We start from the raw sequence: 14,048 nt of genomic DNA on the forward strand, positions 1-14,048 counted from the left end.
TTAAAGAATTTTTTCTCAAGGGGATCACTGTGAGCTATAGGAAACCAGGGGATTTTCTTTTGTTTTATTCCTGTTCTGAAGCTGTCTAGGGAAGGCAGGGGGACAACTGCCAGTCTAAACCTTTTTCCTTTCTGCCATTTTCTTTGGGAATTATTTTTAATTCTTGTGGTGGTCACTGAAGTTATTTTAAAATATGTTACATTCCTTAGTTTTCACATGTTACTGAGTTATGCCCTTCAGTACAAGGGCTGATCACCCTATGGCTGCATTTAAGCCTTTGACCTTGCCTAATATGCAAATTAAACACGCTTAAGCCAGCAGTGCCTTTTTCTGAGCTGTGTTTCAGGATGCTTTGAGGCAGTTTTATGCTTCTAGCCTGGAAGATGGGTCATCCTTGTTTTCATCCCTGATTTCAAATTATGTGTAGGAGGATTCCACAACTTCACCATACTCTGAGAAAGCAGAGAAAATTGTGTTGCTAGGAAACCATGGAGGATCTATACTGTACTGTCTTTCCAGAATGTTTATAGGTAGCATCAGTTACTTAATTAACTTCTCTAATCCTGTTCTTTATGCTAGCATCCACTTTTTATAGTCATGCTGTTTGTTACATGCTTCTGTAGAAAATGCTTTCTTGCTGTGGTTATTTCTGTATAGCTTTATTTAACACACAAACCCCAACTTCCCTAGCATTTCAAATTAGGTTGTGTTTGGAAAGCTCTTATTTATTCACATAATAATGATTTATTTATTCACATAATAATGATGCCTATGCATCCTGATTTATTAGAGCAGGTAGGTCACACTTTCCCACAAAAGACAAATGCTGAAATCCACGGGGCTGCATGTTCTGTGCAGAACTTTAATAAATTGGATATTATCAGGACAAGTGTTAAAGCATTTAGTGCTGTGCAGCTGACTGGGTCTGGATGCTTCTTTACATTTGATGCTGACTCTGACTTTGCAGCCATGAGTGGTGCCTGCACACTGGCCAGGTGACAGAACCCATGATGAGGATTCCAGCCCAGGAATGGCACAGCTGTCACTGAGAGGGTGACGCAGCAGCTGGGGTTGGCCTTGGGGCCGAGTTTCTGCTGAGAACTATAGCACCCCTTGAGCTAAAGGGAATCTCAGAGGCAGCAATCAATATTTTGTGGAGCAATTCACTCACATCCACAAATGGATCAGAACGCTCAAATGGCAGAATGTTAATATGCTCGTTTGTGGTTTCTGTAGAGCTTGATGTGATTTTTGGAACAGCATGGAAACATCATCTTCATCTGACTGTGTGGGCATTACTTCATGACCACCTCTAATAGCATGGCAGAAAGCACTCTGCTGCCCACCTATCTATAAATAACTAAATATCATCAACCCAGGAATAAAATTGCATTTTATGGGTAGTCTTGGGAACATGTAACATAGGCAATTAGATTACATGTAGTCCTACAACACTTCCACTGAAGGGAATGAAATTACTTAGAAACTTGCTGTCCAGGCCACTTGCAGGTGAATTATTTCTCTTGCACACCCATAAATACAATATGTGAGGAACTTGAATTCAACTTGGACAATGCAAATCTGTCTTTAGATAAGATCTAGAAACTTTATTGTTTCTAATGAAATTTTTGGATTGTAGATCTTGAGTCCTTTTTAGCAGCTAAGACAAAAGACTAAAGACATTCTTTTAATATTGTTGGCATCAGTACTGTGGGATGTCTCAGCCTAATAATATCTACTCAACAATTTTATGTGAATTCTACCTATTTCCAGTATAGAATCACAGAATCGTTAAGGTTGAAAAAGGCCTCCAAGATTGAGTCCAACCTTTGGTCAAACACCATCAGCACTGAAGTGCCACATCTATTTCCCTGCTGCTACAGCTGTTTGTATGAGGGGTCATGGTTACTGTTTATACTCCTTCAGGAAAAAGAAATACTAATCTGAAGGAAGGGAAAATACCTTGAATTTCTGCCTTTCATTGCTGCTCCATGTTTAGGACATAGAATAGAGAGAGGGAGTTTGGGACAGAGCTGCTGTGAGAAGAATTCACACTGTGGTGCCTGAAGTCTCAGATTGTTTTCACTGTGTGATGGACTCCCTTTGCTCTTTCAGTGCTTTATTTTTCAGAGACATGCAGAGAAAAGTAGCTGGCAAAAACAAGATTGTGCAATGCATAATGCAGTAGTGCTGCATTTAACTTGTGTGATGTGTGTGTGGCTGCCAATGAGGCTGTAAAGGTGCTTGGGATCACAGGGCAGTCCAGGCTCTGTAAAGGTATTTGGGATCACAGGACAGTCTGTGAAAGCACCTCAGGACATTAACCAGTCAAACCTCAGAGGATACAGCACCAGTCTGCAGGGCATCTTCCCTCTTGGCGTGTTATGCACCTGAAAAGACATAAAAATTAAAGAATTAAACCAAAAACTGTAGGTAGGAGAGAATCCAGATCCATTATCCGAAAGCACTTTAGAGCCAAAGATGATAACCCAACCACTCCTATAACAACGCTTTCTACCAAGGTTTTTGTCATAATAAAATGGCAATATCTGGGTATTTGAAAGGAAGGTCAAGTAAAGATTGAGTCATGAGGGAGGCTGAGCATTTCCCTCATTTTCAGAAAAACAGGTGGAAGTGGAGGCTCAGCATCTCCCAGGAAGCACTGAGCACCACGAGGGGTTGGAGATGCCAGGGAAGCTGAGTGTTGGTGTGGAGGGTGCTGGAGTGGGATGATCAAATGAGCAGCACGTGGTGCAAAACCTGAGGAGGAGACAGCTCTAGGTGTTTTGGAATGTGAGAATCCAAACCCTCTCTGTTGTGCAGGGCTGAGAGGCCCAGCTCCTTCCTGAGAGCAAAGTGAGGGAACAGCTTGGTGCTGGTGTCCATGGGTGGGTTGTGTAACACCACTGAGCTCCCATCAGGGGTTCAGGGAGCAGCTGAGTCACTGCAGAGACTCATTGTGAGAGCACAAGCCCAGGGGCAGAGCGGTGGCTGCAGCAGGTGTTATAAGAAAAGAGTCTGAAGAAGCACAGAAAGTCATCCCAAAGTCAGTGAACTGAAATGCTGCAGGGGATCATCAGGGTACTGAGGCAAGCATGCTCCTTCCTGAGATTAAAGAAAGTTCCCCACCATTTTGAGGGACAATGAACCCTGATTGAACCCAATAAAAGACAATAAATCACACCCAGAGAACACCAGTCTGGCTAAATGAGACCACATAACCCTAAACAGAACATTCAGAGCCTCATTAGAGCCAGCCAGGTGCCATGAAGTTATTGGTCTGCTGAGAATTTAGAGAGAAGGATCTATAGTAGTGGCTGATATCATTCTGGAGATAAAAAATATCTTATCTGGGGTAAAACTGAGCCTGGCTACTCGTGATTTTACTGAAGGACAGCATTCTTTGTTCTAATGAGTTCTAGGGATTTAAGAGGTCTGATAACAGAGTTTAGCACTGAGGGAGGAAGGCATCCTGTGATGTTGCTGCCATCTCACAGCATCATACAATAGCAATGAGGACTGAGTCAAATATCCACAGCTGGGGCACAGTTGCAGCTAAATTTTGGTATGAAGTACTGGAACTATGAGGAGAGCAAATCCTTAGTTAAATGGTTATGTAACTTGTAAAATTTTTAAGCTATGCATAGATTTAAGAGGTGGAAATGAACATAAATATAAGTAGTACAAGGATATCTACAGTTGTCACTACAAAGCATCCAGGATCACACTGACCACTAGCCACCTACTTTGGGATAACTGCCTCAATTTCAGAAATGCACTTTAATTCTTTAAAGTGAGATGCTATTGAAAAAATGCTATTTGAAAAGGCAATCTCACACAGCACTGGACAAAGTGTATGTGGGTTGGATTTAAGCAGTCCATTTTCTGTATCCCACTAATGTGCTGTGATAAAATGAATCCTGAAATACCTTGTATTATGACTCATCTGATATTAAGATGTGTCAGTGTTCATAAACAATGCTGTTCATCTTCTGTGTGTGTGCATGTGTAAGAGGTGTAGGTGGAAGCTGAAGTTTTAGTTGTGATGACTCAGCCTTTATACACTGTTTCTCTTATTTCTGATTTATGAAGAAATTCTCTTCTTTCCTGTGCACTTAGATGGGTGAGGTTCAAGGGCTCAGTGAGGAATGTAATATGTTCATTTCCTGGAACAATCCTGAGATTTTTATGTCTCTGATATTTGACTATTGAAAATTCCATCTTCTGTCCAAGGCAGCCATCTGGATTTTGGCCCTCATTTCTTCACTCCCTTTCTTTGTGATCCCCTTGAGTTAATGGAGAAATTTCACCTACCCTCTCCTCTGTTGGATTCTATATGATACGGCTAAAGTGGTTTTGTGGGTAAAGGTTTTAAAGAGAAATATGCCTTTTATGAATTTCATATTCTCATTCCAGACTATTTGATAAGCAGCGATCTATTAGAATACAGTGAAGAATGTGTATGCAAAAATTAGGGAAAGTAAGTTTTGGTGGCGATTTAGGTCTTGGTTGGTACAGAGATGAAATAGGCTGTTCAAATTTCCACCGTGCGGGGGATTTTTTGTTTTTGTTTTTAAATGAGAACTTGTATCATTCTAAGTATTATGCTCTGTAATTTGCATAATCCATCAGGTGATAAAATCTCCTTAAATAAAGCGTGAAAAAGGTGAATTGTTGAGTAGCAGGGCTGGGTTCAGGCAGTGATTTGCAGCGGGAGCCGCAGGCACCCAGCGCGGCCGGCAGATGGGGAGGGGATGCTCCGAGCCCTGCTCGCCTGGCAGGCACATCCCGCTGCCAAAGGGCTCCTGCACTGCCCGTGCCTCGTGTTTCTTACAAAGCAAGAACCTCTGCTGCAAAAGACGGACCCTATCTTTTCTTCTTTTTAAGCTATCTTTTCTTTTCATCTATGATTTTGCGCCATCTCTTTTCACATCTCTCATTTTGTGACTTTTAAAGCTTTATGGATGGTGATGGCATGTAGAAATCAGGTGATCATTACAAAGGCAGGACATGAATTCATATATGTGGGAGTGGAGGGAAGAAGTGTGGAAGGGCTGAATGTGTTTCTTTTTAGCATCATGAAAACTCAAAGGTCCATAATAGAAATAGGCCTGCCCGTCTCAATATATTGCAATGGTGTGTTATGTGTTATAAGCTAATGATAGATTATGAGGCTGCAGGAGCATTCTAAGTGCACAAATATACATGGTAGTTGCAGCTCTCCTCTGGCTGTTGAGTGCAGATGTTGTTCTGGAACTTCTCAAAAACCTTGTTGTGTCTGGTCGAGTGGATGCAATATTACTGATAGAGTAATCCCTTTGTTTAGGGCAGGTTCAATCTGAGACTTTCTCTCTTTATTTTGTTACTCCTGCTTACTAAAGCCACTTCAGTACCAAACCTGTGTCAGCCTAGGGAGTCCCAGGAGCAGGAGGGCAAGGGGCAGCTGTGCCAGGGGAGGTTGGAATGGTATCACACATTCTCTGCCAAGTTCTGCTGTGCTCTGATCCCCTGCACTTTGGGGAATAGGGGCACCAGTAACAGAAGCAAGCTGTTTGTGGCCCCCCCAAGTTTTCCCCTTGTCTATTCCACAATGGGTTTGCTGGACCATCTCCCTCTGTTTCTTTTGAGCTGGTCAGCCAACACAGCAGGGCTTTTCCCCGGCTGCCTGCCATCTGCCATCTCCTCCTTTTGTTTCCCTTTAGGAGCTCACTCCTGTGAGGCACTGGGAGTCTGCCATGAAATCCTAAACAGTCCTGTTTCCTGCTGATGTTTAGGAAAAATCATTGCTGGCCATCAGTGAGGAGAGTTCAGCATGTTGAGAGAAGGGGCAGTGACTTGTAAAGCCAGCAAGGGCAGCCCTGCTTGAGCCATGTCTCTCAGAGCCTTGTAATGATGTCCTAATGAATATTTATCATTATTTGTGATACCCTATTTTCAGCAGTTGTGTATTCTAGTAACAGCTGACAAAATGTTCATTTTGGTTTGTAATGAAATTGTCTCTGTTTTAGCTGCTCATTATGGTGGGGATGTCACTCCCCTACCATTGTGTCTGCCATTATAACCCAGCTGGATTATTGGCAGGCTAGCAGGGTTAAAGGCATATCTATCTGAGAAGCTTCCTGTCAGGATGAGGGTCTCTGAGTGGAAATGTTAACTCTTTGTACTGTGCATTTATCTTGTAGCAGTGGGGGTTTTTGGTTTTGTTTTTAGCATTAAAAGCATCTTCCAAAACTTCCCAAATTTAAGTGGCGCAACCACTAAAATCAAACTCTTTCAGTAAGAAGCAACACAGAAATGTTCACTGATAAAGTAAATTAAATTGAGTTAGACTCTTATAATTTTGTCAGTTGAAGTTGTCAAAGGGATGCTTGCTGGATGTGTGCCACAAGAAAGCTCTGTGTGCTGTTTGGCAAGGTGTGATTAGGTAGTGATTTATTTTGAGCAATAACCAAGCCCTTGGCTCATGTGTCAGGCACTGTACATCCTTTTCCGTATCCTTATCATTAGGCCAACACAGAAATCCAGAGGCTGATTCCTGTAACATGGACAAGGCATGTGGATGGGTTTTTTGTGCATGTATTCTTTCTTTCACTGCAAATGCCAGCTGACACAGGAGCTGTGTATCTGAGCAGTCCAAGGAAAGCTGGTTTGGAAGCCAGGACCTTTAACTTCTTTCCTGCCCATGTCCATTAACCATGGTCCAAGTGATGCATTAATAATAAACCCTGAACCTATTGAAAGTGGCACACAGCCTTGGGTTTCCGCTACCATGCAATTATTCCAGATCTCATCAGTGAAAATAATTTATAATTTTACAATTACATTTAGGAATCTGGTCCAGGTCTTCCAAGTGTTTTTTGATTGTTTTCCCAGATTTAAGTCTTAGAACATCCCATATTGGTCTGGAAACCTCTTCACACTGTTCTTTTTCCAACTATGAAACCTACATGGAAGTGCTCATTTGGCTGAAGACAAACTTTTGCCAACAGAGAGAACAGCTTTAAATAAACAGTATTGTGGGATTTCTGTTTCCCTTTTCTCAAATAATGCTGCTGTCCTGAGGATGCTTGGTTTAGGCAAATGACATTTTGATAAAAAGTGACTTTATTAAAAATTGACATCCGGCTCTAAACTAATTCTGTATGATGGATTAAACCTTTTAAAATCCTTTTTATCATAAGATTGTCTTTGCACTGTTAATTTTGAAGATTCAGACAAATCTGGTCTTAGTCTTAGCATATAAACTGAAGTTCATTTACATTGGAGTGGAAAAGGAATCTGGATGATTGGGTCTCCCTTTGGGAAATCTCCCTTCCACTAAAAATTGATAACAAATGGGTCTGATACTGATGTAGAAAAGTGTACTGCAGTTGGGTTTTCACTCTTAAAAAGAAACTGGAGTGATTTGGATCTTCATTGTTCACAAATTCTGGACTTAGCTGTAGGAAATATCTTCTCTTTGTACGGTATGGCACAGAGCATTAAGGGATAAGTTTGTCATGCAGTACATATCACACCACATCTGGTCTCTCCTTACATCCTCAGCTTGGAAATGGATGTTCAGATGGCACCACAATGAGAGAGCTGTGCTGGCATTTTAATTTTTAAAAAGCACATTCTAGAATTCTTAAAGCAGGAGCATCCTATCAAAATTGTTGTCCAAGCTCTCATAAGAGTGTAGAAAGTGTTAATAATATAACACAGCACACAAGAACAGATGTCCCATGGCAAAGTTGAAACAAAATTGGAAGAAATTAACACCCAGTTTGATAACGCACAGCAATGGAAACTTTGTTCTGCATATGGGGGCTCAAGCTTGGATGCTTGCAACCCCTCCCCTTCATTATTGAACAAAGAGGAAAATAGGAACACAATAAAAATAGAAACTGATAAAGAAAGCTCAGTCAGTGCATTCATTTTTATCCTGTAGCAGAATTTCATTTGCTGATCCACTTTCTTTGCATAAATACCAATGAATTGAACTCACCTTTAATCTCTGAAGCTTAACTCTTAATTGCATAGATTGTCCATAAAAGGCATGAAGCATTATCCCAGTTCCAGAACATTGTTACTTTGATCTTTTCCTGAACCCTCATGTCATATGAGGCTGTTTGAATTCAACAAACTTGGAAATTTAAGGCGTTTAGATAAATGATTTCAGGTGTGACTTGTCAAATTGAAAGTGGAGATAAAGAAATACTGTGAATAAAGTTCAGAGTATCCAGTTTCTGAAAAATGGTATGTGAATGTTACATGTGGTAACCCTGTAAATTTGGAGGGTTTTGTCCTCCTCACAGTTCAGAAATCCATATACATATTTAATAGCCAAATCTCATCTTCCTTATTCAGTCTTGAGCTCCTGGGTCAGCAATGTTTCAGGACAATGCCTAAGAGAGGATGCCACAATCAGTCCCTTTTTATGTGGAAATCTTTGATAACTTTTTTGTTGTTTTGTGACTTTATTTTGTTTTGTGTTTTATACTGTATGTTATTCTGAAGATATGATGAACCAGTGACCAGGTGAGGACTGTCTGAAATGCAAGAGAACTTTGTTACATAGATGTTATTTAATCACATGAGTGAACCAAATATGTATTGCTGAATTATAAACATTTTGCTGCCCAGTAAGGACTGAGAATTGCATTATTAGTTTTGGCTGCTTTATCAGAATGGTTGTTGAATATCATTCCTTTTTAAAACTTAAAGGCAAGGAAGAGTGATTAGTAGACTATTTATCTTTAACAGTCCATATCAGAGTTTTCTACTTTGAGTTTATGGATTTTCTGACTGTTGGTCTGAGAAGCTTTCCCTCTAGGTAGGTAGATGGGAAGGTGCTGTGGTAATTGTATCATGATTGACCAGCTTTGGATTATTTTAGGATTATTCAGAATGGAAAATACAGCTTTTACTACCTTTTAAAAAAATATATTTTAGAAAGATTTGTCTTTTAACAAGGCTTTTTAGAATGTAATCCTGCAGTCTCTCAAAAATGGTTTCTTTCTGTGAGTGCCAAGAATTAGCTTTTGTTCGTTTTCATCCAGGAAGCAATAGATCAATTTCATCAATCAATTTAATGCTGTGCCTCTGTTTTTCCATTTCTGATAAAACCCAATTATCAAAAGATGCAATACTCTTTTACAGCAGTTGTATTAATTAGACTTTCTCCAGCACGGAATCATCCTGAGTACTTCAGTGCTTTCAGTTTGACAATTTCCTACAGTCCTGCAGAGATTGTGGAGCTATGTCAGCATCATTGCGCATGTTTTACCTTACCTAATACATGTTCTGAGACTTTTAAATTTCTTTATTGGTGTTTTTATGCAAAATTGAATGGGATTTTTTTTTTTCAAAAAAATGTTTTTGTTGGGTGTTCTGACCAGTGATGGGGTTTTGCCAATGGATTAATTTAAAATGTTCAACTTTTTATATGCATGCATGTACTTGATACAATCACCCCCATAACAATCAGTGCTTTGACACTCTTTAATAACAGCCTGACAGAATAGCTGTGATGGACAGCTCTGTTGCTTATCAGTTGTTTATGTTGTACATAAGCATCAGTCTAATAAAAGATAATTATTTCTGGGAGTCATTGCTCTAGGCCCAAAATGATATGCCCTCTTGGCAAAAACATATTGCTTTTAATGTATTTCACCTGAAAAATAATTAAAGCCAGTTTGCAATGAATGTTTCATTCTTGTTGTTTGTCTTCAAAAGATATCTCATTCTAAAGAGATATTGGATGCAGCTTATTCCCTAAATAATTTTAAAAATTCTTCATGTAACTTCTCTTGTACATTTAATTTTGAAAGCACAATAGATCTGACTTTACAGTCCAGATTTACTAACTGATATTTTTACTCCTGAGAGATAATTAAACTAAAAATTATTTGGCAAGTGTTTTGTCTAAGCAGGACTCTTGATGTCCATATTTCATCCACATGGTGCTCTGTCATCTTCTAAGGGATAATATCAGAGTTCAAGTGTTCATCCAGTTTGTTCTCAACAGAAGCAATGTTTTTTTGCTCAAGAAGTTGTGTGGTTTAGATCCAGCGATCCCATTTCATTCTTTGTGGTTCATGGCTTACAAAGGCATTTCTCTCCCTGGTACAGGATTCCCCAAGGGCTGGGAGGGAGACAAAAAGATTCTGTTTGGAGAATAGGAATAGAGTTCTGTGCAACCAGGATTACGAAAGTCCAAGTTATTTCTTGAGCTTACTTTTGTTTAATGAGCTGTGAGTGCAAAGTTTTTGTCTTTGTAAGAAAGCTCCATCACATGTAATAAATTAGGATTATGGGGTTTTTCCTCAGATGCAATGTTTTTGTATTGCTGCATGTTTTAGAAAACTGGTATATATGGGACTGAGAATAGTTTAAAAATTTTCTTCCCTTCCTCTTTTTATTACATTAAGTACAAAACACTTTTGGGATGAGAGCACACAAAAAGAATGTACCATTGCAGAATCCTTATTTTTGACTAAATGGGATTAGCAATGTGTAGGTTATTCTTTGATTTCTGCATGTATCTATGCATGCAGTAGGTGAAACAATCCTTGTTCCTCCCTTTCCATACTAGGATACACACAAAAGATGTGATGCATAAAACATCTTTTAATATCCCAGCAGAATCATCATTAGCAAGGGGAGGGCAATTATTTCTCTTCATTAAACTTCTCAGTGCTCATGTTAAAGTAATCATGAGACTGTGTGCTTTACAGTCTTGCATAGTTAAGGCATATCCATTTCTGCACATTCTGTAACACCAAAACCCCAAATTATACTGAAGGGTTAGAAAATACTTGTGGTCAAATGGTAATTTTAGAAAGGGCTCTCAAGAGGTGTTAATGAAATCTTTAGTTGTCCTAGATATGTGTTTTAACTTTTATACAGAAATTAATACAGATGTCTGGCTGCTACAAGAATCTGTGAGCATTTGTTACTGAATGTAACCTGAAGTTAAATCTGCAAGAGTTGAGAAGTGTTTTTTTTTTTCTGGATTTGAAGACAATTCAGATATGAGTGCTTTTTTCTGCAAGGCAATTCAGAGTCTGAGCATGTTTTGCCTGCACAAAGCCAGATTGTGGCACAAAGTGCAACCTTAATATTCCAGAATTAAAATACTATAAAAATAATAGTGGCAAACCTCTGCAGATGAGGTAAACTACACAGTATCTCAGAGGTCAGGCTGAAGGAAGACAATCTAGGATTTATGTTGTACATGGGTACTGCTGTGTGTCACTCATCAATTAGAAGAACATGGAGTCTTTGCTATTAACTTCAAAATGTGTTTAGGATTAAATTTTCCTTGCTTTCAGGAGCAATCATAAAACATAGACCTCTAAATCCCACTGGCTTTACATGACATTTCATTAGACCTGCTCAGAATACTGAGATGAACCCCTCTAAACCACACATTGTAAGTTGCCTAAAGGCTTGGTGAATAAATGTCACACTTCAGTTTACTTTTTAGATTTTCAGACTGGGGACCAATATATAAATACTCACTGGATTTGTAAAGGCTCTATTCCGTTAATATTCATTTAGGGTTTTTACTTTGATCCAAGTCCAGTCAGTGGTATTTTGGTGTCACTGAAACACTTCTAAATTATCAGCTTCTTCAGAAGCCAAACATGAATGATGTTTTGTATTGGTTTAATCTCCTATTGCTCTAATCATGTTCTGCTTCTGCTCTCTTTTCTGTGGAGAACTCCTTGAATTTTCAGAGGAGATTTGGGAACTTAAAAATTTAATTATAAAAAATCAATGCGGAAGCAGATACAGGTTAGCAGGCTTAAACAGAAAATTTTGAAAGCGTTTTGAAATTTAAGTAGGTCTGTTATTGAATCCGCTCAAAAATTTGTGATCCGTAACTTGACAAATTTAAAGGACATGGCAAAACTGAGTCCTTAATAGTTTATAAATTTGGACACTATTCCTGCATGTCAATACTGCATACTGCATCATTGCCCTTATTTCAGGAAGTATGCTGGGTTGTTGGTTGGTATAGTGGTGAGTTTGGGGTTTGTTTTTTTGTAATACAAATACATGTATTTGGACTCTTTTTTCGGTCTTGGCCATCTGAAGATTGAGTTCTTTCACAGGGCTTTTTGAGCTCTCTCTTTCCAGAGAGCCCAGCAGGGTAAATGCTCACTAGGGAGTACAACTTTTCTGTGTCATCTGCAAAAACTTTCTCACATGTTTGTGTTAATCACAAACCTCACCAGCTTGTGTCAGTATTTTGTACTAGAGTGCTGCATGAAAAGCTTTAACCCTCGAGGATGCAGTTCTCCAAAACAATTTATCCTTTGTGGAGTTGTGTCACAGTTTCCATGGCATTTCCAGAGCCATGTAGTGATAAGAGACTAAATTAAGAGAATTTCAATGGACGTCTGCATTTGCCAGGTGACATGCTGCTGTTGACAAACAGCTGTAGTGAGTAGCAGGAACTGAAAACGGGGAGCTGTCATTTCTTGATGTAATTTTAAGTAGCTGTTGAAAAAACAGCCAACCAAAGTTTGAGGTTCTTGCACGTGTTATTTCAAGTGGGATATTTACCTTCAGCAAAGGGAAACACAATTTACTGCTAACCTATCATTATTAACCGAGTTAATAATGATAAGGAAGCAATAATAAATCACAACTGGCATGTTTTAACAAGATGTATAGATCCTTCTGGAAGTGTTCTTGTATCTCAATTATGTAATAAAATGATACATTTGTATTATTAAGGTCAAGCCTGTTCCTTCCAGGGTGGGGTGTCACAACAGGGCATTGTGTCCCCAGTTCTGACAAGCTGTTCCTCCTGATGCTGATGCCTTCATCCTCACCTGTAGGTTCTCTGGAGCCACATTTACAGTAGGAGCTGGATCACCTTCCCATTTCCCTTTAGCCTGAAGCTTTCTGCTGTCCCTGAGTTTTACTGGAGGCTGCAGCCAAAGTATTGTCAGGGGCAGTTCCTGCTCCACAGCCTTTGGTTAGACTGTTAATGGCATGGTTTGCACAGGCAAATGTTTACTGTGTGTGCAATCTTGTTTACCCACACCATCCTCATAGATGCAGGCTCACATATCCTGACACCTAAGCAAAGACATTAAAAATGGATTTTTGTCCTGATGCCTTGGTGTTTTGACCAAACCTTGTCTGAGTGAAGGGGCCCATGAGTTATTAGGTCCAGAGCTACACAAGTACATTGTTTTTTACTGTAACCTTTCCTTGAGGCAGGAGTTTATCAAATCAGCCTCATTGCAAAGATTTAATTGATTCTCATAACATGCTTTGGGTTCATTAGGTGAAGTAATACAATAGATTGATAACACTTCTGCAGAATGAATTTATCTTCCTTGCATTGTCCTTAACGTTAGAAGGAAGACCATGCATACGCTTTCATTTGTGTTTATACATCTGAACTGGTGATATTCCATTTGAAAACATTTCAAACAGAAAGAGATCCATTTGCAGCTGCTTTAGAATTCATTCAGTAGCTGGACCAAGTTCTTTTGCAAAACTTAATTATGTGCTTTCTGAAATGGCAGTAAGTGGCAATTTTCTTAATGCAGTTAGCACCATACTTAATATCATAATAATACTGATTTATACTCTTCTCATGTCTCTCTTGAACTATTGTTTAACACTGAAAAAGATCTTCCAATATTTGTTGGAATTAAAAAAGGATGAATATAAATACAAATGCATATAGGTGTTAGAAGGTGCAGTTTCTGAATATAGTTATTTTGATCTATAATTACTTGCCAAGAATATTTCAATGATTGTTAAATGGAGAATGAAATTCAATTCCATCTACATATCATTACAAGGTAAGGGTAAGTTTATAAGGCAGTGAGTGAAATGCTAATCAACCCTTCTGAAATTAAAGAGGAATTAAATGATTGAAATCCAGTGGGAGGTATTTCAGCTCTAATCAGGTTGTTTAATAGAGTTTGGCACATTGTGCCAAATATGCCCTATTTTGAATGTGACTTGATTTTGGCCAGCAATTAATTAAAGAATAAAGAGTTGTTATGAAGACCTGCTCAATTCTGATAAGTTGG

This window comes from Ammospiza caudacuta, chromosome 10 (genome assembly GCF_027887145.1).
Source record: "Ammospiza caudacuta isolate bAmmCau1 chromosome 10, bAmmCau1.pri, whole genome shotgun sequence".
In the NCBI taxonomy this organism is placed as follows: domain Eukaryota; kingdom Metazoa; phylum Chordata; class Aves; order Passeriformes; family Passerellidae; genus Ammospiza; species Ammospiza caudacuta.